The following is a 22338-nucleotide window of genomic DNA, read 5'->3' on the forward strand; positions in this document are numbered from 1 at the left end:
TCACATTAGTCATGATGTACAGAAGAATTAGAACCAATGGGAGAAAACACGAGAAAGAAGAAACACACACACACAAAAAGAGAGAGTAAATAATATGTTTCAAACTGCATTCAGATTCCATAGTTTGCTTTTTTCTGGCTGTGGACAACATTTCCCTCATCAGTCTTTTGGAGTTGTCTTAGATCCTTGCATTGCTAAGAAGAGATGTCTATCAAAGTCATCATATAATGTGACTTTTACTGTGTACAAGGTTGTCCTGGTTCTGCTCATTTCACTCAGAATCAATTCATGTAAGTCTTCCCAGGTTTTTCTGAAATCCATCTGCTCATCATTTCTTACATTCATATACCACAACTTGTTCAGGCATTCCCCAACTGATGGTCATCTCCTCAATTTCCAATTCTTTGCTACCACAAAAAGAGCTGCTCTAAATATTTTTGTGCACGTGGGTCCTTCTCCCATTTGTATGATCTCTTTGGGATACAGACCTAGAGGTGGTATTGCTGGGTCAATGGGTATGCATAGTTTTATAGCCCTTTGTGTATAGTTCCAAATTGCTCTCCAGAATGACTGAATCAGTTCACAACTCTACCAATGGTGCATTAGTTTGAAAAGCATTTCTTAAGCACCGACTTTGTGATAGGCCCTGCGCTCCCTGTACTCAAGGAGCTTATAATATAGAATTCACAGGATCATCAGAAGAGACTTCAAAGGCATTCTCCTCCAACTGCATCATTTTAGAAATGAAAATAAGGCCCGGGAAAGTTGAATGGCTTTTTGAAAGTCACAAAATCACAGCTCCAGATATTTTCTCTGGCTATGCCAGATGCCTGGAACCCTCTACTTCCTCATCTCTACCTCCTGGCTTCCTTCAGGTCCCTGATAAAATCCCACAACCTTCTACAGGAAGCCTTTCCCAATCCCTTCCCTTTGTTGACCATTTCTTATTTGTGCTGCTTATAGCCTGTTGGTCCATAGTTGCATGCAGGTTGTCCCCAATTAAACTGTGAATTCTTCCAGGGCAGAGATTGTCTTCTGCCTTCCCCATCACTTAGCATAACACCTGGCAAATAGTTGAGGTTTAATAATGATTATTGGCTGACTGACACGGGCAGAATTAAAGGTGAAATTTGAGCCTTAGTCCTCAAAAATACAAAGCAAGTGCTCTTTCCGCTATATCATGCTGTAGAAACAACATGCACACATATAAAGACGTTACATAAAATAGAGAGAAAAAAAGGTAATTTGGAGGTGAGGGGAAAGTCTTTGCAATGTAAAGACCAGGAAACACTTAATGTTATCAGACAGTCATTTGTAATTCTTTTGAAAACTCTTTTCTCAAATCTTTGACCACTAATCTGTTGAGGAATGGTCCCTGATGTTATACATTTTTGTTAATAATTCCTTGTAAATCTTCAATACCAGACTTTTATTAGAAGTGTATGAAGCAACTATGTTTCCCACTCTTCAGTGTCTCTTTCCATTTTATTTTCATTGATTTTACTCCTGCAAAAGCTTTGTAATTTTTATGTAGTCAAAATTGCCCATTTTGTCTTTTATGATCTCTTCTACCTTTGTTCTCATTATGAATCCTCCTCCTAGCCAAAAGTATTTTTTCAGGTTTTGTCCTCTAGTTTTTGTTTTGTTTATTCTGGTTTTGTTCTCCTCTATTATTTTTTTTATGATGTGATCTTTTTTTTTCAGGTCAAGTAACCATTCTAAACTGATTGTGGTATATGGTATAAACTACTGTTCTAAATATCTTTTCCCCAGTAGTCCTTGTCAAAAAAATGAAGCCCTTTCCCCACTAAGTTCTGTTATAAGGTTTTCTGCTTCTGTGTCTTGCTTATCTACTCTCTTTCATTGACCCACTCTTCTGCTTTTTAACTAGTACCTAAGAGTTTCAATACATACTTGACAATACAGTTTGAAGTCTGACAAGATTATGGCCCTTCATTCACACTTGGTTTGTTTTTTATTTTTTTTTTATTATTTACCTAGGTAACTCTACACCTTTTGCTCCTCTAAATGAATTTCATTATTATTTTGTCTAGTTACATGTAAGATTCCCTTGGTAATTTGAATGGTATAGCACTAACTCTATAAATTCACTTAAGAATCATTTTTATTAAACTGGTACGTCTCAGAAGCACTATTTTCCCCCTTAATTTAAGTCTTCTTTTATTTCCATAAAGGTTGTTTAATAGTGGTATTCACTTAAACATAAAGCAGTCTTGGTACTAAAGAAACATCAGATACTTCCCAGCATTATCAAATAAGAATGTCTACTATAAGCAACAGTAAGGCAAGAAAAGGAAATTGAGGGACAAAGAAGAGAAAAACATACATGATGGTTATTTGGTTAACTCTAGAGAATTTTTTAAAAATCAAGAAAATTAGTAGCTTCGATGAAACAACAGACACAAAAAAAAGCTACACAAATCATCAGATTTTCTACATATTTCTAAAAAATAAATTTAAAGATCCAGGTGGAAAGAGAGGAATTCAGTTCAATTGAAATGATTTATTATTTATTATTAAGCAGCTATTAAAAGTCATATGCTGTGCTAGGGACTAAATCCAAAGAAAAAACAAGACACTTCAATCCCAAGGAGCTGACATTCTACATAATTATAATTTATCTTGGGTTACAGAATAGAGTTTAAAATACACGCTGTGCAATGGTATAATATGCCATCTCCAAGTGATCAGGAATTGAAATATGAAGTCTCCCTGGTGAAGAAAAGTCTGATCTTTTTGTATACAGATGTTAGCACACAGGCTTAAACATTTAAACTTTGTACTTGGACTTTTATGAGGACTCTACAAGTAAGATGAGATTGCCTTTAATATGTAAATATGCATTATGAAATCCTGAATGGAAATACTGTCAGTGCAATCAACCAATCAATAAGCATTCATTAAGAAGGTTCTATTTGAACTGAATTTCGAAGGTGTGGAGAGAATTGCACATACAGACACAAAGAAGCATCAAAAGAGACAAAAGATGACAGAGTGTGGTCTGTGGGGAACAGCAAAAACACCAGTTTGTCAAAACCATGGCACCCAGGAAGGGGGGATGCAAAAGCAGGGTGGAAGCAGGCTGTGAAGGATTTTATATTTCCAATAACAGAGTTTGTATTTTATCCCAAATACAAGAGAGCCTCTGGTGAGCTAAAGTATCTGAATCCCAAATTACATGGAGTTCAGTAGTACAACGTGACTAGGAAAGACTGTGTTCTAATCCAGCCCCGAAGGGAATCCAAGTAGCCCGATGCAGACAGGTATAACATAAAATTAAAGGGTGCTTTCAGAGAAAAGGAAGGCAGACAGGAATGGCAGGAAAAAAAAAATTTCCAGGATGCTTAAAACCTAGTAAATGCACTAAGGAACAACCTAGGAATTAGCCTAAATGCATGGAAAAAGAGATCAAGTATCCAGTTTATACTAAAAAAAAAAAAATGCTAGCGACTAGGTAAGGACCAGGGACCTACCTCTGAAAGGGTCCATATGACAGAATTCTTAGGGAAAAATCTTAAAAAATACCAGTCAGGTGAGTGAAGGAGGTGCTTTGGGAAATCCAGCTTCATAAAACAACAGTTGAAAAGGACTCATGTAGTCTAAACTCTTCATTCTACAAATACAGATGGCTCAAAGCGGGTAAAGAAGAGAAATTCCATTTAAAATATATATTATAACATTCTATTTAAAATAAAAAATATATTAAATATATGGGAGTTACTCTTCAAAGACAAACACAGAAATTATATAATTACAGCTACAAAATAATTTTTATAGAAATGAAATGAGGCCTAAATAATTGAAAAGATATCATGACTAGATTATATCAATATAATAATATAAAAATGTTAGGCAGATTTAGTTCCATCTGCCTCAGATTACTATAGGGATACTTTTTAGAATCAGGTAGAAATAAAAAAATTCATTTGAAGGAATAAAATTTCTCACCATGCTGTACTCCTCTGAATCTTTTCCACCATGCCTCAGAAATCTCTCAATCCTGTAAGGTCACCCTAGAATTCACACCTCTGACTTGCCCTCAGACCCCAGCACCCTTCCTCTGAGGCTTCTACAGAAATACAATTAATGCAGTTAGAATCAGAGGAAAAAGTACTAATTAGGGAAAAACTTTATGTTATATCACAGACTCAGAGCTTGAAGGATCTTTGAAGATGATCTGTTCCAGAGATGTCAAACTTACCAGTAACATTCCCTAGTGCTGCCTGAACCAGAATAAAATGCAAGTGGGAAATTTATAACAAAATAAATTAAAATTACAATAAAGCATATGTAATGGTTAATTAGTGGTTTTCAAAGTCAATATGAAACCTACAGGGTTCTATTTGAGTTTGATACTAGAAAATACTAGGAGACCCAGAGACACTAAATGATTGGCCAAAGATACATAGGTAATGTTAGAACCAAGAGTCAAAACCAAGTTCTCTGACTCCAAATTCAATGTTCTTTATCCTGAACCCTGCTGTCTAGCCTAGCATCCAAAATCTAAGAGAGATTCACACAAAGCATAAACTGAGAGCCATCCAGTGGTCCACAGGTAAGTGGTCAAGGAATATAAATATTTTTCTAAAGGATAAATATGAACTATCAACGACCACTTGAAAAAGAGTTCAGAGTCACAAATAATTGAAGAAATACAAATTAAAACAACCCTTGCTGCCACACACTCATCCAAGCAGCAAAGAGAAAAAATGAAAAAACTCATTACTGGAGGGGCCACTGGAAGACAGGAATCCTAACTTACTGCTATTGGCCTTGTGAGTTAGTTTAATCATACTGGAAGAGAATTTAGAGTAATACAGGAAAAGTTGCTCAATTGTTTATATCCTCTGACCCAGAGATCTCACTATAGGGTTTATACCCTAAGGAAGTTAATGACAATAAAAGCAATAAAAGAGAAAAAAATATTCATAGCAGCATTATTTGTGATAGCAAAAGGCTGGAAACAAAATATCTGCCAAATGACTAGGGAGTGGTTGAACTGTGACATATGATTACTGCCCTGGAAGAAATAATCAATATGAACTCAGAAATATGGGAAGACATAAATGAAGATATGAAAAGTAATGAAAGTAGAGGAAAATCATCAATTAAAATAGCACATACTCCTCCCCCATTCCCACCCCATCCCCACCCCCGTCTCTCCAAAGTATTAAAGCCTGGTTCTGGCTCAATCTAATCAAATTGATACTCATTAAGTCCCACACCTAGAGACCATGGCTTTAATTATAAGATATCTTATGAGGATGATGGAAAGATAATCTACTTAAAATAGAAAATCAAGGTAAAATTTGGAAAATACATTCATGGCAAACATCCTTAGGACCTTGTAGCCCTTGTAAATCACCAATATTCCCCCCAGTCATCAGATCATAAAATCAGAGCTAGAAGGGAGTTTAGGAGTCATTTATGGACCCCTCCACTCCATTTTACAGAGGAGGAACTAAGGCCAAGAAAGGTTAAATGACTTGCCTAGGATCCCACAAGAATGGAAATAGTATTTCCAGACCAGCCCAAGCCAATACTCAACACCTTGCTTAGGGAAGCCTGAAATTATGGAATAAAAATTGGCCCCTTGGCCACTCATGTTCTGTGACTCCATTCCTAAAATCTACTGGGTTCATCACAGGAACTCTGCTCTTGTTCAAACCAATCCAAAAAGCGCTTGTTAAAAAATACCTTTACATGTAGGACTCACTGTGCTAGTTTCTGTGAATACAAAGACAGGGAAAAAGAGTCCCTGTCCTCCAGCAGCTTACTGAAGGATACAATACATCAATCAGATAGGTACTTGCATGATAATTCCCGAATGGAGAAGAAAAGAGAAGAAAGGATTCTTGAAAGGTTTATAAGGGCCTGAATTAGGGTGGTAACCATGAGGAGAGAAAAGGGAACTGATTTGAGGAGTAGAGAGAAGAAATTAGGTAGAGTAGAAAGAAGGAGACTGACTGAAATTGCTTTTAAAACTTAGCAATTGATTGGATATAGGGAAAGAGATAAAGAGAATAAAGTCCAGGATGACTGAGGGTGTGAACCTAGGTGTCAGAAAGGATGGTTGATGCTCTTAATAGAAATAGGGAAGGATGGAGAGAGGAGGGAGGTCTACAGATTCTAAAAGAAAGAAAGCCTCAACAAATCCCAAGCGGGGAACCAAGGAGAGCAGCAACATTTCCCGGAGTCAGTACCACTGCATCTTTTCCCAGCATCTAACCTCAGAGTGAAAGGGGAATCTCAAACTTCCCCAACCATGGTGTGAAGCAGCTAGCTATGCCCACTATTACCCTCTGCCTCCTCCTCTTTGTTTTTCTACTTGTACTCTTCTCATTCCAGTTTTTGATGTTGATTCCGAAGTTATATCATCCTATGCCGCAGGCTCCTATAGAATTCTTATTTTTTTTAACTTACAGAATAAAATAAGCATTTCCATAACACAGTACAATAAAAAAGATGATTTCTTAGGGATGTGGTTCCAAAAGAACATGGTGCCTCCCACACCTGGTATATAATCAAACATACATATTTTATATATATAATATGTATATGTATTGAGAGAGACAGAGGCAGAGAGAGATACACATACATAAATACAATGACTATAACCAGGCAAATTAAGCCACCATTGTGAGCCAACAAAACTTTTGTCCAACACAATGGACAATCATCAGAATTATGGGACATATCATTCATTTCAGTTATCAATCAGTAAGATTATAAAAGTCAAAAGTGATATGTCCCATTAGTTGCAATCTTTCAATTAGGCAGTTTTGTTTTAATGTTTTACTGGGAATATACTTTGTGGTATCATTTGTTTAGATATATGTATCTGGCACATAGTAAGTGCTTAATAAATGCTCTATCTTTACATTTAGCTAGCTATCATCTATCTACCTACCCATCATCTACCTATCATTTATCTATCTATTCATCTTTCTATCTATCCATCCATCTAGATGCCCTACCTGTCTGTTCCTTCTTATCCTCTATGCAAAGGAAAGAACATTAGGCCTGCCATTATAGAACCTGGGTTCTAATCCTAATTCTGAAACTTCTTTCTTGTATGAGGTTGGAAAAGTCACTTAGTCACACCGGACCTCAGTTTCCTCATCTGTAAAATGAAGAAGCTAGACTAGAGGACCTCCAAAAGGTCCCTTTAAGTGCTAAATATATAATTCTATCTCTTATGCATTTTTTGTCGACCTAGATTGACCTCTCATTATTTAGAATATAGTCATCTTTCTCCCACCCACTCCACCAAAAAAAAAGTTCCTTTAAAAAAAAAAGTTCTAAGAACTCCTCTGAATCATGAATCATGCCAAATTCATTTGCCTTTTTCAGAAAGTGGTAATAATCAAGGTATGCTAGAGCCAGCTCCAATCTTCCGGTGAATTTATTGTTAAATTTTTCAGTGTGAGCATTTATACCTCAGAAATTGGAATATGATACAAATCAGGACATGGTTTATTGTTTAATTGATTGTCCAGACTTAAGAAAGTGATGGAGAAAATGTTAATAATGCAAATTAAATGTAAAAGTGTGTCCTCCATACCTTTTTTTATTAGAACATTGGCTGTTAAACATTTACCAGCACACTCTTACATATATTAAACCAATTTGTGTCTTCAGACTGTTGAATCTTTAGGGCACAAACCTGTTCACATTTGGCAGAGTTCATCAACCATACAGCCTTTAACAGTGCCTAGGCCATTATATAAATAGCAAAGAAACAAAAACTCTGGGGACACAGGATTATGTCAAGCCTACAACTTCAGTGCATTAAGTGAATAAGATATAGAACTAAAAGGCAAGGAGTTTAACAGCTTGGTTCGGGAGGACACATGAATGGACTGTTTGTTTTTAAAACCAAAGTGGCTTAGGGGAGGGAGAGAGAACATTTTAAAGCTCTAGCTTGGGGGCAAGTAATAAAAATTGTTGCCTTAATGTTTTGTTTTGTTTTTTTCATAATATTGTGAGCAGTAGGAAGGTCTACTCCATCATATCACCCCTTAGGGCAGAAAGTTACAGTCTCCTGAGCTAAATCAAACTGGCACCATGCAGTAGTTTTTCTGATGGCAGCAATTGGTTTATGCTGTCCCTGGGACTTAGCACTTGGCAGATTAAAAAAAAAAAGCAACACAAGACTTTAACTTATTTTATGGGTTTCTCTTTTCTTCCCTAGTTACCATCAAATTAAGAACATGCTACCTGAAACCCCCATCTTTCTTCACTTGCTCCTGAATTAGAGGACTATCTATACACAGGGAAGTAGATATAAGCCACCATCACCTTGAGGTGCTACTAATAATGAAAAAGTCACCTGGAAAACAACTCTATAGTATTCTCACCTCAGGATCATGGATAGATAGATAGAAATGATAGTAAAAGATCATTTTGCACAATACTCTTATTTTATAGAGGAGGACACTGAGGTTTACAAAGAGGCTCACATATATAAAAAGTTTATACATATAAAGAGTTTTATACATTTAAAGAGGAGTGTGCATATGTATATGTATGTATATACATATGTGTGTATATATGTATGAAGAGAGAGAGAGAGAGAGGTGTAAATGACTTGCAGGGGGCACCTAGGTTGTGCAATGGATAGAGTTTCTGCCTGGAGTCGGGAAGACTCATCTTCCTGAGTTAAAATCTGACCTCAAAAACTTACTAGCTGTGTGACCCTGAGTAAGTCACTTAACCCTGTTTGCCTCAGTTTTTGGTACCTAGTAGAAAAGCACATGGAGTACTGGGAGTCTAGAATAAATGAGTTTAAATCTGGCCTCAGACACTTAGTAGCTGTGGGACCTTTGGGCATGTCACTTAACCTCTGTCTACCTCAGTTTCCACAACCATTAAATGGGGATAAAAGCTGCACCTACCTAGCAGGGTTACTGTGAAAATCAAATGAGAATATTTATAAAAGGGCTTAGCCCAGCACCTGACTAAGCCCTGGAGGTGCTCTAGAAGTGCTATTTCCTTCCCCCTTCCTCTTGGCTACCTAACATTTCCATTCCCCAAGGACTATCTTCTGGTTTGGTTTTTCCATTCCTAGAAGACATATGACCCTGTAATTCAATTCTCCAAACATTTATGAAGCTCCCATTAAGTCATGGCACTGTACTAAGCAATAATTCAAATATAAACGACAACAACATAAAATCCCTTGAAGAGCTTATAGACTAACTAGGATGAGGGAGGGAGGGCAAGACATATATAAGTATGATATAAAGAAAAAAATGAATATGATCAGGCCAAATGAGAGCCAGGAAAAATGCTATGATAAATTTGAGAAAGTGAAAACCCTGATTAATTTGGGGGCAAGGAAATGCCAACAGAGGGAGAAGAAGGAAGACAGGAAGGGTCAGAAAAAGCTTATGGTTTACAAAAACAGCCAGAAATGTCAGCTTCCCATGGAATTTGACACACTAGGCCCCACTTGCTGCAGTCTTATCCAATCTAACCATTCACAACAGCTAAAGCAGATAGCATGGTTTTATTTTGTTTTACTTTTACTCACTTTGGAGTTTTTGCAGCTTAGACATAATGATGCAAAATTATTTAAACATGCATGGAAAAAAATTGTTTAAAATATGTATTAAAAAAAACCAACATGATCTCAAACGTCCCTTCCATATCCAAATGTCTATGCTCTGTGATCTCAAATTATGCAAATGAATGACAATGTGTCCCTAGAATAATTGGGGGAAAAATATGGCAGCCTCAGTCAGGGATTTAATTGAAGCAAGTGAGTCCCAGAGAAGTAAGACCACAGCATTAGAGAATGAAGCTGTGCCCTCCTCAATTACCCCCACATCTTGTTATATCAAAAGAGGAGAAGATAAGGGGTGGCTAGGTGGCACAGTGAGTAGAGCACCAGCCCTGGAGTCAGGAGGACCTGAGTTCAAATCCGACCTCAGACACTTAACATTTACTAGCTGTGTGATCTTGGGCAAGTCACTTAACCCCAATTGCCCTGCCCTCCCCCCTCCAAAAAAGCCAAAAAAAAAAAAACCAGAAGAGGAGAAGAAAGACAGAGAACTGGAATTCACAACCAAATTGCCAAAGAGAAAGGATATTCAAAGCATCACATGCAAACTGTTTTGGCTTCGGCAAGGAGAGCTCCTCGGAGCAGTCTATAATTTCAGGAACAATAAATCATTAGCCCAGACAACATCCTATATTGATCTGACCATAGGCCACATTTTCTACAACTAGCCTTTAACCTCGCTTGCATAAAACTTGAATATATCTGATAACTAGTGTCATTATTTAGTGGATGTTGTTTTTGTTGTTTAGTGGATCAGTCATGTCCAAATCTACATGACCCCATTTGGGGTTTTCTTGGAAAAGATAGTGGAATAATTTGTCATTTCCTTCTCCATATCATTTTGCAGATGAGACAACTAAGACACCCAGGGTTAAGTGACTTGCTCAGGGTCAGACAACTAGTAAGTTTCTGAGGGCAAGTTTGAACTCAAACCCTCCTGACTCCAGACCCAGCATTCTATCCACTGCTCCACCTAGCTGCCCTTATTTAGTTTTTTAGAAACTAAAATATATTTTTATATTTTATATAAATATATAACAAATATATTTAGAAGCAAAAATATATTTTTGTTTTCACTGACATCTTATTTTAGTGTTGTGATCTATATTCCAAGATAACTCATTCAATTCAATGAGCACTTATTAAACCCTGTAACATGCACTATACTAGTTGCTGTTAAAAGCAAACAAGCAAACAAAAAAGAAGTCCTTGCCTTTAATGAACCTATATTCTAATATAAAACTTTGATATGAACCAATATGGCAAAATCAGAATTTTTTATTCAACATTCATTCACTTAGAAAGGCAATGTAGTCGATCAAAGGGAAGACTGAATCTAGAATCAACTATCCATCTCTAACACATACTAGCTGTATGACCATAGGCAAGTCACCTAATCAGTCTGAGACACAATTTCCTCATTTGTCTGTATTTGACTCACAGACACTTCCTAGAGAATTGATGCCCAGAGATATTGGAGAAACTGCCCCAGACAATTTTTATTTAACATGGTCTAGCTACTCTAGAGGATGATGGGATAAGAAAAAACAAATGGAAAGTAAGTTGGTCAAGTTGGCTTGACCAACACCAAAAGACTCAGTTGGAAGGTATAACCTAAGTGGAAGGCACTGAGGTAGGAAGGAGGTAAAGTATTACAAAACTGTCATGAGTCAACCCAAAGAAGAAAATCTAGTGGTTTGGATCAGATATTCCCACAATGATCTAAAAAGACTCTTTGTATGGAGGGTGGGGTGGTAAGACTAAGAAATAAATGGGCAGAAGATTTCGATTTGCTGGAGGTAGTTAATATTTGAGAGCAGAGGTTCCTAACCATTTTTATGTAATGGGACTCCTTTGACAATCTGGTAAAGCCTATGGAGCCCTTCACAAAATAATGTTTTTAAATGTATTTTTTTTAATGCTTAGGTTTATAAAGAAAACCAATTAAAGTTATCAAATTATGTCTCTTTCAAGTTCACAGAACCCCTGAAATCTATCCATAGATGACTTAAGAGTTCATAGAGTCAAAGTTAGAAACCTCTATTCTAAAGGAAAAAAGGGCTATAACTTTCACTTGAGGCACCATTGCAATCCTCTCCAAATTCCAAATGTTCAAAAACAGAGCCAAATAGTTGCAGGTTCAGAAGCAGGTCTAAATGGCAAGAAGGACCTATTATCCCTACCAGTAAAGATCTGTGAGACTCAGAGAACCAAGAAGAAGCAAATTCCAATATGGAATTTCCCCATAATGACCCGAGGTCATGCTACATGTCACTATGAAGGCAAGACGGTAGCCTCTTGAATCTCTGCAAGGATGAAAATGAATATTTCACATGTCCTTTTTTCTATAAATAAAACTGTGTTTTGAAGCTTTGTCAACATAAGTATTTTAAGAGAGCCACTAACTACACTTGGGGAAGTACCAACTACTGAAGTGCCCTGGCTTTCCACTAGGGCCTGAGCAATGAACTAGACTAGGAGAGGCCCCTGAAGGGTATTAAAGTCTCTGATAGGAGCAACATATACAAAGGGGACAATAATATTTGTACTACCTGCCTCATAGGGTTGATATAAAGAACAAATGAGATGTTTGTCAAGGACTTTATACACTTCAAAACATCATATAGATAGATGTCAGCTACTGTGATTGCATAGCATCCTGGTGATGATTAGTTCAAAATTAGTGGGGTGAAGGCAAAATATAAGCAGTTAAGTGTTACAAATCTTCCTATCTTTAAGTAAAGTGACACAGAGTGTCCCAAAAGTTTTAGTGCCACTTGAATAGCTTGGAACAGCCCTAAGACTTCTGGGGAAAGCCCCCAGACTCTGTGTGTGTGTGTGTGTGTGTGTGTGTGTGTGTGTAAATATTAAGATGGATAAAATGGACATATTTAAATTAGGAATGATCATTCATTTTGCTAAATCACTGAATGGTTCCTTTAAATTGCCAGCCTCCCATCCTCATTTAAAATATAATTCAATTCACAAAAATGTCTAGTCTATATGATGGGATACCGGGGGTCTAGATCAATTTGTGAAACCAACTTGTAAAACCAGTCTGAAATTGTAACTGCAATTTGTCCTTTCCCACCCTTGAGCTCTGCCCCTTCTCCCTATCCCACACTCCACCTAGGCAACACCCTGTGACCCCTTTGTTCTTACTTAATCTCTTCATTTCTTCTGGGCCTGGCCCACACCCTCCTTTGTCCTTGCCTTTTGTCTCCTTTGACCTGGCCCAAATCTTATCTAAACTATCTATTCACATGCTCCTCTTGGTCAGCTCTGACCTTTGTCTATGCACTGAGGCCTCTCCCATCCGGTCAGCCCTGACAATGGCAGCCCTACCCTTTAAAGGTAAAAGCATGTACCCCTCTCACTTGCAGGTCCCCTAAAGGACTCTTGCCCGCTTCTCCTAGAAACATAACAATAAACTTCTACAACTCTCACTCCAATTAAGCCTGAGACCTTGAATTCTTTCCAGACGATATTGCAGGTTTTCTGGTCTTAGATAAGATCAGAATTCCTGCTGAACCTCTTGGGATCCCGTCCCCCATCATATACTTTTCTCATCTCTATCAGATAATAATAAGAGTTCACACTTAGTTGCCTAAAAAGCACCTTCTTCACAGAAAATGTGAGGTAGAGGAGTTGTAAATAGTATAATCTCCATTTTCTACTGGAATAAAGTAAGGCTTAGAGATTGTCCCAGAGAGCTAGCCAATTCGAGGCCACCTTTCTCCTGTTGAGGATTCTCTCTCCAAAGCTATGCCTCCTCTGCTATGCCAACAATGAATGCAGATTTCTCTACTGTCTGTATCTCTTATGTGACTTCACTAGATAATGCAATCAGAGATTCAGAATTGCAGAGGCCCTTAGAAAGCAGGTAGTCTAGTGACCTCGATTCCCACCCCACCATTTCACAGATAGGGAAACTGAATCTTAACACAGAAAAAATGATTTGTGCATGTTCACATAGCCATTTAATTAGTCCACTTTAGCAGTTCAATAAAGGAATTGGTTCAGTTTGCCCTGTGCAGCATCGTAAGTAACATACTTCTACAAATAAGAATTGAAATGTTAACTTCATAAAATAAAGCTAGAAAAATCCTAGATTAAAAACTGGAAGGGACCTCAGAGACAAGTCCAACTCCCTCCTTTTAAAGAGGAGGAAACTGAGGCCTAGGGAGGTGAAGTCATTTGCCCAAGGTCACATGGTTGTAAGCAAGAGACAGGATTTGAACACAAGTCCTCTTACCCTGGGCCTGGGCTCTTTCTAACTATACAAGATGAATTCCCTGAAAAAAAGGAATCCTCAACACACTCTTATTTTAGAGATAAGGAAGCACAGGCCCAGCTGATTTGCTTACATTTAAACAATTAGTAATTGTTTGTCTCCGGAACACCTAGGGCCAGCCTGCCAAATCTTCAGAACCCTTACAAGACTAGAGTTTTTCCCCTAAAAATTTCTTCTGAATAGGAAAACCCTCAAATATGCCCTTTCCCATGTTGTCTGTCCATAAATGAAGGATTCCTTTGTTCACTAATATTTCTTGAGATCCACAAGTTGGTAGTTTCTCTTCAGTTTCCTAGGCACTCTAGGATGAGACAGAGGATCGAGAAAAAATGGCCTAGGATGGTTGGAACAGAAGGATGAAGAGGCAGAGAAGGGAAAAGAAATAAGTGCTTATTTACGGCCTACTAAGTGCTGTGCTGTGCTAACCACTTTATCAATATTTTGTTTGACCCTCACAACAACCCTAAGAGGTAGGTGCTATTTAAGATCCCCACTTTACAGTTGAAGAAACTTTAGGGAGATTAAGTATCACACAGATGGTAAATATCTGAGGTCATAATTGAACTCACATCTTCCTGAGTCCAGGCTCAGGGCTCTATGCACTGACCCACTTAATTTATAAAGTTTTACCCCAACAAAGCACTCTCCTAGATTACAGAGGCACAAGGAGGAAAGGAAGTAAGATTTCTACCTCAAGGAGGCTACAATCTAACCAGGGAGATAAGTACACAAATAGAACAGAAGTATCAGAGATGTCTAAACACAGTGTATTCTTTTTTAAAAATTTATTTATTCTTAATTTTCAACATTCACTTCCATAAGTTTTAAATTTTCTCCCCCACCCTCTCCAAGACTATTGCAATCTGATATAGCTCTACACATACATTCCAATTTAAACACGTTTTCACATTAGTCATGTTGCATGGAAGAATTGTAAGGAATGGGAGAGACCATGAGAAAGAAAAAACAAAAAAAAAGAAAATAGTCTGCTTCACTCTGCATTCCAACTCCATAGTTCTTTCTCTAGATAACACAGTATATTCTTGAAAGGAAGGATCATTTGTGGGGGGAGGAGAGGAACCAACAATAGCTTCCCCTACATAATTCTTCAGAAACTGCTTAAATTTTCCCCTCCCCCCAAGGTCTTAGTTGCATTACTGTTCTGACTGTAGGTCATACTTCATCCCTCTGGGGATTGGGTGGAGGGGGATTAAGTAAGACGTTTCCTAGAGGCCATGAATAAAGCCTTAAGACTAGGAGTCAAGAGAGCTGGGCTGGCTGACCTTAGCCTCTTTAGTAAAAATCTGGGCACTACATCTGCAAGGGCCCTTCAAGTCAATGCTGAAGTTCTGTGGTACTTTAAATATAAACGTTGCCTTCCTCCTCCCCATCCCCATATAGAATCCTGGAGAGCAGGGATTGTTTCATTTTTTACTATCTCTAAAGCCTACCATGCACACAGTAGGTGCTTTATAAATGGAATGCATGTTGTCAGTCCTTCATTTTCGCAGAGGACCAGTGATATCACGAGTGATGTCTTGCTTGTGAGCGCTATAGAAGAGGAGTTTTTCCCTCCCATTTTAGAGCTGCGCCACCATCCTTTCATCCGGTCCTCTCTCAAGGCCCGGTTCCCATCCTGCCCCCCAGGTTTACGGCCCTCCTACCACCACCCGGACTCCGCTACAAACACGCACCTTGGAGCACCCGTGAACAAGAAAGGCCCGCGTGCACTGGCTGCAGAGGCGGCGGCGGCAGCGGCAGCAGCGTAGGAGTGGGGGAGCAGCCCGGCCTGGTCTTTCTCTGCTTCTGGAGCTCCGCCAGGAAAAAAAAAAAAAGCCTTTCCCTGGCCGCCCCGGGTCGCGTGACTGAGGCCGGGCCTCAGGGTGCAGCACCCGCAGCGGGTGGAATGTGGCTCCGGCCTCTTTAGTCCACCTGCAGTTGCCTAAACGGCCTGGGGCAGCCTTGCATAACAGCCCTCCACAAAGGCAAGCTGAGGACACCCCAGCCCCTGCATTCACTCCACTATTTCCGGAGCTCATCCTGCCCCCCTGCATTGGGACACCCTGTTCTGGGTTTCATGTAAAATCTTATTATGCAAATTGGTCATTTAGCCAGAGGTTTTTTTTTTCTTTTAATAAATATGTCTATTTTAATCAGATCCAATAATATGAATTTATTTAAAAGAGATGAAGGGAGCAAGTTGAGAAAAAAATAAGGGGAAGATGGAATGGAGTTAGTTTCGGAAGCAGCATCCTCAGGCCAAGAAACCCTGGCCTGTGCAGCAGTTTGGTCTAGGAGCTTCTGGAGATACAGGAGAAAGGGAAACTGACAAAAGGAAGTGGTTTTGTATCAAAATCCCACCAGTGTAGGGAAGGAACTGGTGAAAACTAAAAATTGGATTCCTCTCAAATTGAGAGATTTTAGTTTTGAGGGTTTTTTTGTTTTGTTTTGATGGTGGGAAGTGCCTTTCTGCAACTGGCCATGTAGCACAGCTCCTGGAACATAATAAATGTTTGATGACTGATGGACTGAGACCCGAATTTATAAGAATGATGAGAGCCCCCTCTCTTTGACAGCAAAGTGGCAAAGAGACGATTTTTGAAGTTCCGCTGTTAAATAATCTCTCAGTTGAATGAATAAATGCATGAAAAAATAATTATGTTTTTGCTAATAATATTAGCATTTATTCAGCTCTTTAGGGTTGGCAAAGCATTTTATGTTCACAAAAACCTTCTGAGATAGGGCCAGGGAGGGGTGTTTTTGATAGGAAAGTCAGAGGAAATGGTGATTGGAGTTTTAGAGTAATTGACTGATAGGACTTTTTGAAGAAGGTAGTGTTGATTTTATTGTAGCTCTCAGAGCTAGGGGATCAGGGAGGAGGGGCAGTTAAAAAGAATATATGCATAATGTGGACATATGCTTAATATGATTGTACATGTGTAGCCTCTATCAAATTGCATGCTGTCCTGGAAAGGGGAAGAGGAAGGAGGGGTAAAAATTTAGAACTCAAAATCTTATCAAAGTGAATCTTGAAAACTAAAATATAATTAATATTTTTAAAAGAATGTATGTACCCCATAGCTTGGCATTGAGATATAAGGAAGTGGCCTGGATCTAGGAAAGATAAGGTGAATGATAATCAATCAGAACCCAGGCAGGGTCCCAGGGATGGAAGTACAAGTTCCAGGAGTTGTCCAGACATAGATTGTTGGGCTTGAGTCAGGGCAATAGGATAGACTGTTTTTTAACTTGAGAGTGAGCTCTGATGTGGTGCCTAGGACCTGGTGATGGGGTACAGGCTCTGAGAACCCCCTTGAACTCTCCTTGAATCTTCCCACTTGATGGAGCATTTGCCTGAGGCCATAAGCCTTTCATTATCACTAGGACCAAATCTCTGTTATTCTTAACCTAGCCTAGCCTTCAATTGCCAAGCTACTTCCCACCCTTAATCCTGTCAAAATATCTACATCCAAATCTGTTACCCCTAAACTAGGCTAGTCCTCCATTGTCTGTAATCTCCAGGTTACCTTCGGCTATTCCCACCCTTAATCCCATTCCTGGAGTCTGACCTCAGTCCCCTCAGGATCCTCCCTAGACTCCTCCTCAAGACTCTCCCCCAACCCCTCCTCTAGATCACCCCTAGATCCCTCCCACAGTCTTTCCGTATATAAACCCCATCTCGCCTCCATGAAGGGGCTGAGATTCAATCTAGCTCAGACACACTCTGTGTCAGATTGTTCTGGCCTGCTTGTCAATACAAGTGTCACAAATACCTAGGCTCCTTAAAAGTCTACCCATTATGGGGAATCTTTAATAACATTTGTTTTACATTGGCTGAGAGAAGGCTTGAATAGAATTCATTTGGCACAACCTGGCATATTTTGGGGTCTCAAGCACCCCCTAAACCTCAACACTGGTTTGAATCCTGCTTCTGCTATTTATAACCCATGTGACCTCAAAGAACTAACTCAAATCTAATGGCTTTTTCTCAAATCCTTAATCTTCTTGATATCTCTGCAGCCTTTTACACTATTGACCACCCTCTTCTCTCTAGGTTTTTGTGACCCTGCTGTCTCCTAGTTCTGCTACCTATTTGATTGCTTCTTCTCAGTCCCCTTAGCCAGATCTTCGCTCTGGTCACACCTACTAATGGTGAGTATACCATAGGACTCTGAGTATACCCAGCCCTCTTCTCTTCTCCCTGGATACTATTCACTTGATGCTCTCAACAACTCCCATGGATTCAATTATCATCTCTATGATAATAATTTTAAGATCTTGTCCAGCCCTAACCTCCCTCCTGACCTTCAGACTCATATCTCCAACTGCCCATTGGATATCTCAAACTGGATGTTCCACAAACATCAACAAGTCCAAAGCCAAGCTCATTATCTTTTCCCCAAAAAAACCTTCTTTCTTCCCAACTTTCCTGTTATTGTCCAGGCTACTACCACCGTCTCAATTACCCAGGCTCCCAATCTAGGTAACATCTTCAATTTCTCATTCTCTCTCCCTCCTCTATATCCAATCTGTTGTGAAGTCTCCAATTTTACCTTCTTAATCTCTCCAGTGTTGGGGTTTCATGATGTGTTGTGGTGGAACTGCCTCAAAGAATTCAGAGTCAGACCACCTCTAATCCAACTGTAGGCATTTATTGAAATGAATGGAACCAGCTAAATTCCAAAAGGAACCAGGAACTTCAGAGAAAGCAAGATGTATTTTTATAGGGTAAAGATGCAATTACATAACAAATTATGAATATTAAAAAGACAGGAGGGGTTTGTTAAGGAATTAGGTAATAGGGGAGAGGTCCAAGCTACAGTGGAACTTCATGTGGGATTACTCACAATGCATACAAAAAAACCCCTTTGGTGGGGTACCTATGCATGATAAAGATATTATAATAAGCCTCTCTACATCATAAATTTACTCTAGGTCAGCTCTAAGGTGAGCTCTTGGAGAAGGAAATGGCAAACCACTCCTGTATCTTTGCCAAGAAAACCTTGAATGGAGTCAACAGAGAGTCAGAAACCACTGAACAACAAAAACAAAGGAAAAGTGGTCACAGACCTCATGCTTCTTTTTGGGTTTTAAATGCTGAACAATTAGGTTTGAAGAGCTCTGAAGGCAGAGTTCCTTCTCATTGACCAAGCTGATCTAAGTCAGAGGCCAACCTTATTTGGTTGATCAAACTAAGACTCAAAAGCCTAGTTGAGCATAGTAGCCTCTAAAAACCCTGCCTGGTCAGTTAGGAGTCATTGACTCAACAAAGGTGACCCCCAACCTGCTATGGAGAGGATGGTCTCTACTAAACTCAAGTAGCTCAAATCTCTTCATCTACCAGAGGCCTTTCCCTAACTCCCCCATTGCTAATGATTTTCCTCTGACATTGCTTTCCATCTATTGTTTATAAACCTTGGATTTACATAATTGTTTGAATGATTAGAATATGAGCTCCTTGAGCTCAGGAACCACATTAGCCCAGAGCAGGAAATACTTGTTGACTGATTGGCTAAATCCAGGGTGGGGAACCTGTGGCCTCAAGGCCATATGTGGCCCTCTCGATCCTCAAGTGTGACCCTTTGACTGAATTCAAACTTCACAGAACAAATCCCCTTAATAACTAAACTAAGGTTTTTCTGGCCCTAGAAAATAGTTGTGTTATAAACATAATTCTAGTCCCAAGCTCAACTAGCCTGGAGCTTAACTTTATGAGGCTTGCTCCCTCTTCCCAGGCTCTGGGTTAATGTTAATTGGGTAGTAAATAAAATTGTAGTTTGTGGAGTGGAAGAAGAGATCCTTTATTGATGATTCTCCAGAGAAGTGGGAGTGTGCATTCCCTCACAGGACAAGACACAAATACACGAACGCGCACACACACACACACACACACACACACACACACACAAATGCCCCCCACTAGCAGAACAAAGATTATATAGCCCCACTTCCTTCACAATCATTGGTCCCCTCTAGACAGGTCATCCCCTTTCCTAGGCCACCCTTCACCTGAATGGTTCTTCTCTTCCAGTCAAAGTACCCCCTGGTAAAACAATGGGACTTAACTCCTATACCAAGTGTGTCAGTTTGAATCCCAACTGGTTTGAACTGGCTTGGTCTGGTCTCCCTCCCCTCTTTGGAGATTCCTTTATATGACTGGATAATATGTTCTGCCTTTTCTCCCAGGACCTAGGCCCTTCCATATATTCTGTGCAGGACCCGTTTCCAAAACATTCATAGTTCCTGTAAAATCTGTGGAAACCAAACTATCAGTATTTCTCACAGTTATGAGAATAACTGATGTGTAGTTTCCTCCCCCTTTTCCCAAATAATATTAGGAGCTTAGAATTAAATTTTTTTCTTGAAAAGAGAAAAGTATCACCATAAGGAAAAGTTATTATGGGCAAATAACCTTCTTGTGTTTTGCCTTCTATCCACAGAAGATTTAGATGCTAAACATAGCAGTTTCTTTTCCATTCATCAGAGACACTCACCAAGGAGCCAGAATAAAACTTCCTTCCTTATGTAATTTACTTGGCTGAATTTGAACTGTTTGTCTTAATGCCCTTTTTTGTGATTTCCCCTTGGCATAAGAAATTGAAAATATATGTCATAGTAATCAGCCCTGATGTACTGTCACCAAGGAAGTATCAAGGGTTTTATGGTTTGCTTAGGGTCTTTCTCCAGATTCAGAGACCAGGTTCCAAGCTACAATGAGTATTGATTCATGTAGGAAGGGTAAATTACCAGATCCTATCACTAGGAATGCCAAGGTCTATCCTGTAACACAGAAATCAGAATACTTCCCCAACTGTGAACATGTAGATCAAAGACTTACATAGAATTTTATCCCTCAGAAGAAAAACAAACCTTGTTCAAGTAACAAGGACTTGGAAGGTATATAAGTGAAAACTCAGACTATTTGGGATAACCAGAGTTATCCCAAACCAAGAATGCTTGACTGCTGAAATCCTGTTAGGAACCTAGAAAAGGGTCAAGCTATTTTCAGTGATGGAAGTGTTCTAAGACAGAAGGAAGGAAATAAGCATTTTTTTATGGAGCATCTACTATGTGCCAGGCAAGAGAAAGAGTAGAGATTCATTATCATCTTATTTAGTAGTAAGAATAGAGATGCATCATCAGCCTTCCCATTCCATGCCTGTTGATCAATCTGCAAACTTTTATGCGATTCCTACTAACCTCTAGACGCTGTGATAAGTGAGAAAAAAGAAAAACAGCTCTAAAAGAGCTTACATGGGGGAGGAGAGGGAGGAGAGGGACCAGCAGGGAGGAGAGATGGGAGAATCCTTTGCATTCTCTCTACTATGTAGGGCAGACTCTTCCTTCTATAACTACTCTAACAAGCTAGGTGGTCCAGGAGAGAGTTGGCCCTCTAGTCCAGAAGCCCTAAATTCAAATCTTGCTGGGACTCTGGGCAAGTCACATAACCTCTATTTGCCTCAGTTACCTCATCTGTAAAATGGGGAAATTTTCCTCCTAGGATTGTTGTGCAGATCAAATAATACTTAAAAAGCAACTTTGTAAAATTTAAAGTACTACAGAAATTTGAGTGGTTATTATTATTGTTGTTATTATTTCCTAGCAGGAAGGCTTCCCACGGAGTAGGACCTTGACCTTCCCAAATTGCCATGCAGACCCTTGAAGAATTGTCTACATTAACCTATCTTCTGTGTGGGTGGCCATCCTTATTATGTCATAGAGATCTGTCCACTAAACCACAGTGGGAAATGAGTATGTGAAGTGCTGAAAATGTTTACCTATGAGTGAAAGGACAGTTACTAGGAGTTCTTGGTACTGGTAAAAGCAGAGGTGGTGGTCACAGTGCTGGCTGCCCAAGTCAAAAGAGAACAGGGGAGGCAGGATCCAAAAGAAGACATGGAGATTAACCATTGCCTAATCCTTTTCCCACGTTCTCAGTACAGGCAACATGGAAAAGCAGGGGGAGGGGTGAGAGCTAGACAGAGAAGTCCAGCACTGCAAATTATGGCACATGTTAAATATGCAAAAGTCATGTTAAAGTCAATTCTGAAACAATTGAACCCCAATGTAAAACTGCTCTGTATTTTACTCCAAGAGATACTAAGTTAAATCAAATCTTCTAAAGTCCAGTAATCCTCTCCTCCTCCTCCCTCTCCCCTCCTCCTCCTCTTCCTCTTCTTCTTCTTTTTCTTCTTCTCCTCCTTCTTCCATCTTCCTCCTCTCCTCCTTTTCTTTTTCTTCTTCCTCTTCCTTCTTCTATCTTCCTCCTCCTTCTCTTCTTCTCTTCCTCTATCTTCCTCCTCCTCCTTCTCACGCAAGAGCTCCGTGTTTTGAATGTGTTTAGATCTCGGTGGTCGTTGTCCCATCAACCTTTTCTTTTTCTTGTTTCTTTTCTTTCTTCTTTCTTTCTCCTCTTCCTCTTCTTTTCTCTTATCTCTTTTCCTCCCCTCCTCTTCTC

General features: G+C 39.3%; 1 long non-coding RNA gene across 3 annotated transcripts in view; it reads left to right on the forward strand.

The window, feature by feature from the left end:
* LOC138160090 (uncharacterized) overlaps window positions 1-22338 on the forward strand; it is an 811791-nt gene that overhangs the window by 765545 nt on the left and 23908 nt on the right. For 2 of the 3 annotated variants that reach the window (XR_011168071.1, XR_011168070.1), the window contains exon 2: window positions 17935-18032. This is a non-coding gene — a long non-coding RNA (uncharacterized lncRNA). Of the gene's footprint in view, window positions 1-17934; window positions 18033-21483; window positions 21633-22338 lie in introns of all 3 variants that reach the window. The other variant, XR_011168069.1, reaches the window with a different exon arrangement.

This window comes from Petaurus breviceps, unplaced genomic scaffold (assembly GCF_028583685.1).
Source record: "Petaurus breviceps papuanus isolate PSGF00001 unplaced genomic scaffold, PetGlider_PUasm1.0 179, whole genome shotgun sequence".
NCBI classification, from domain to species: Eukaryota; Metazoa; Chordata; class Mammalia; order Diprotodontia; family Petauridae; genus Petaurus; species Petaurus breviceps.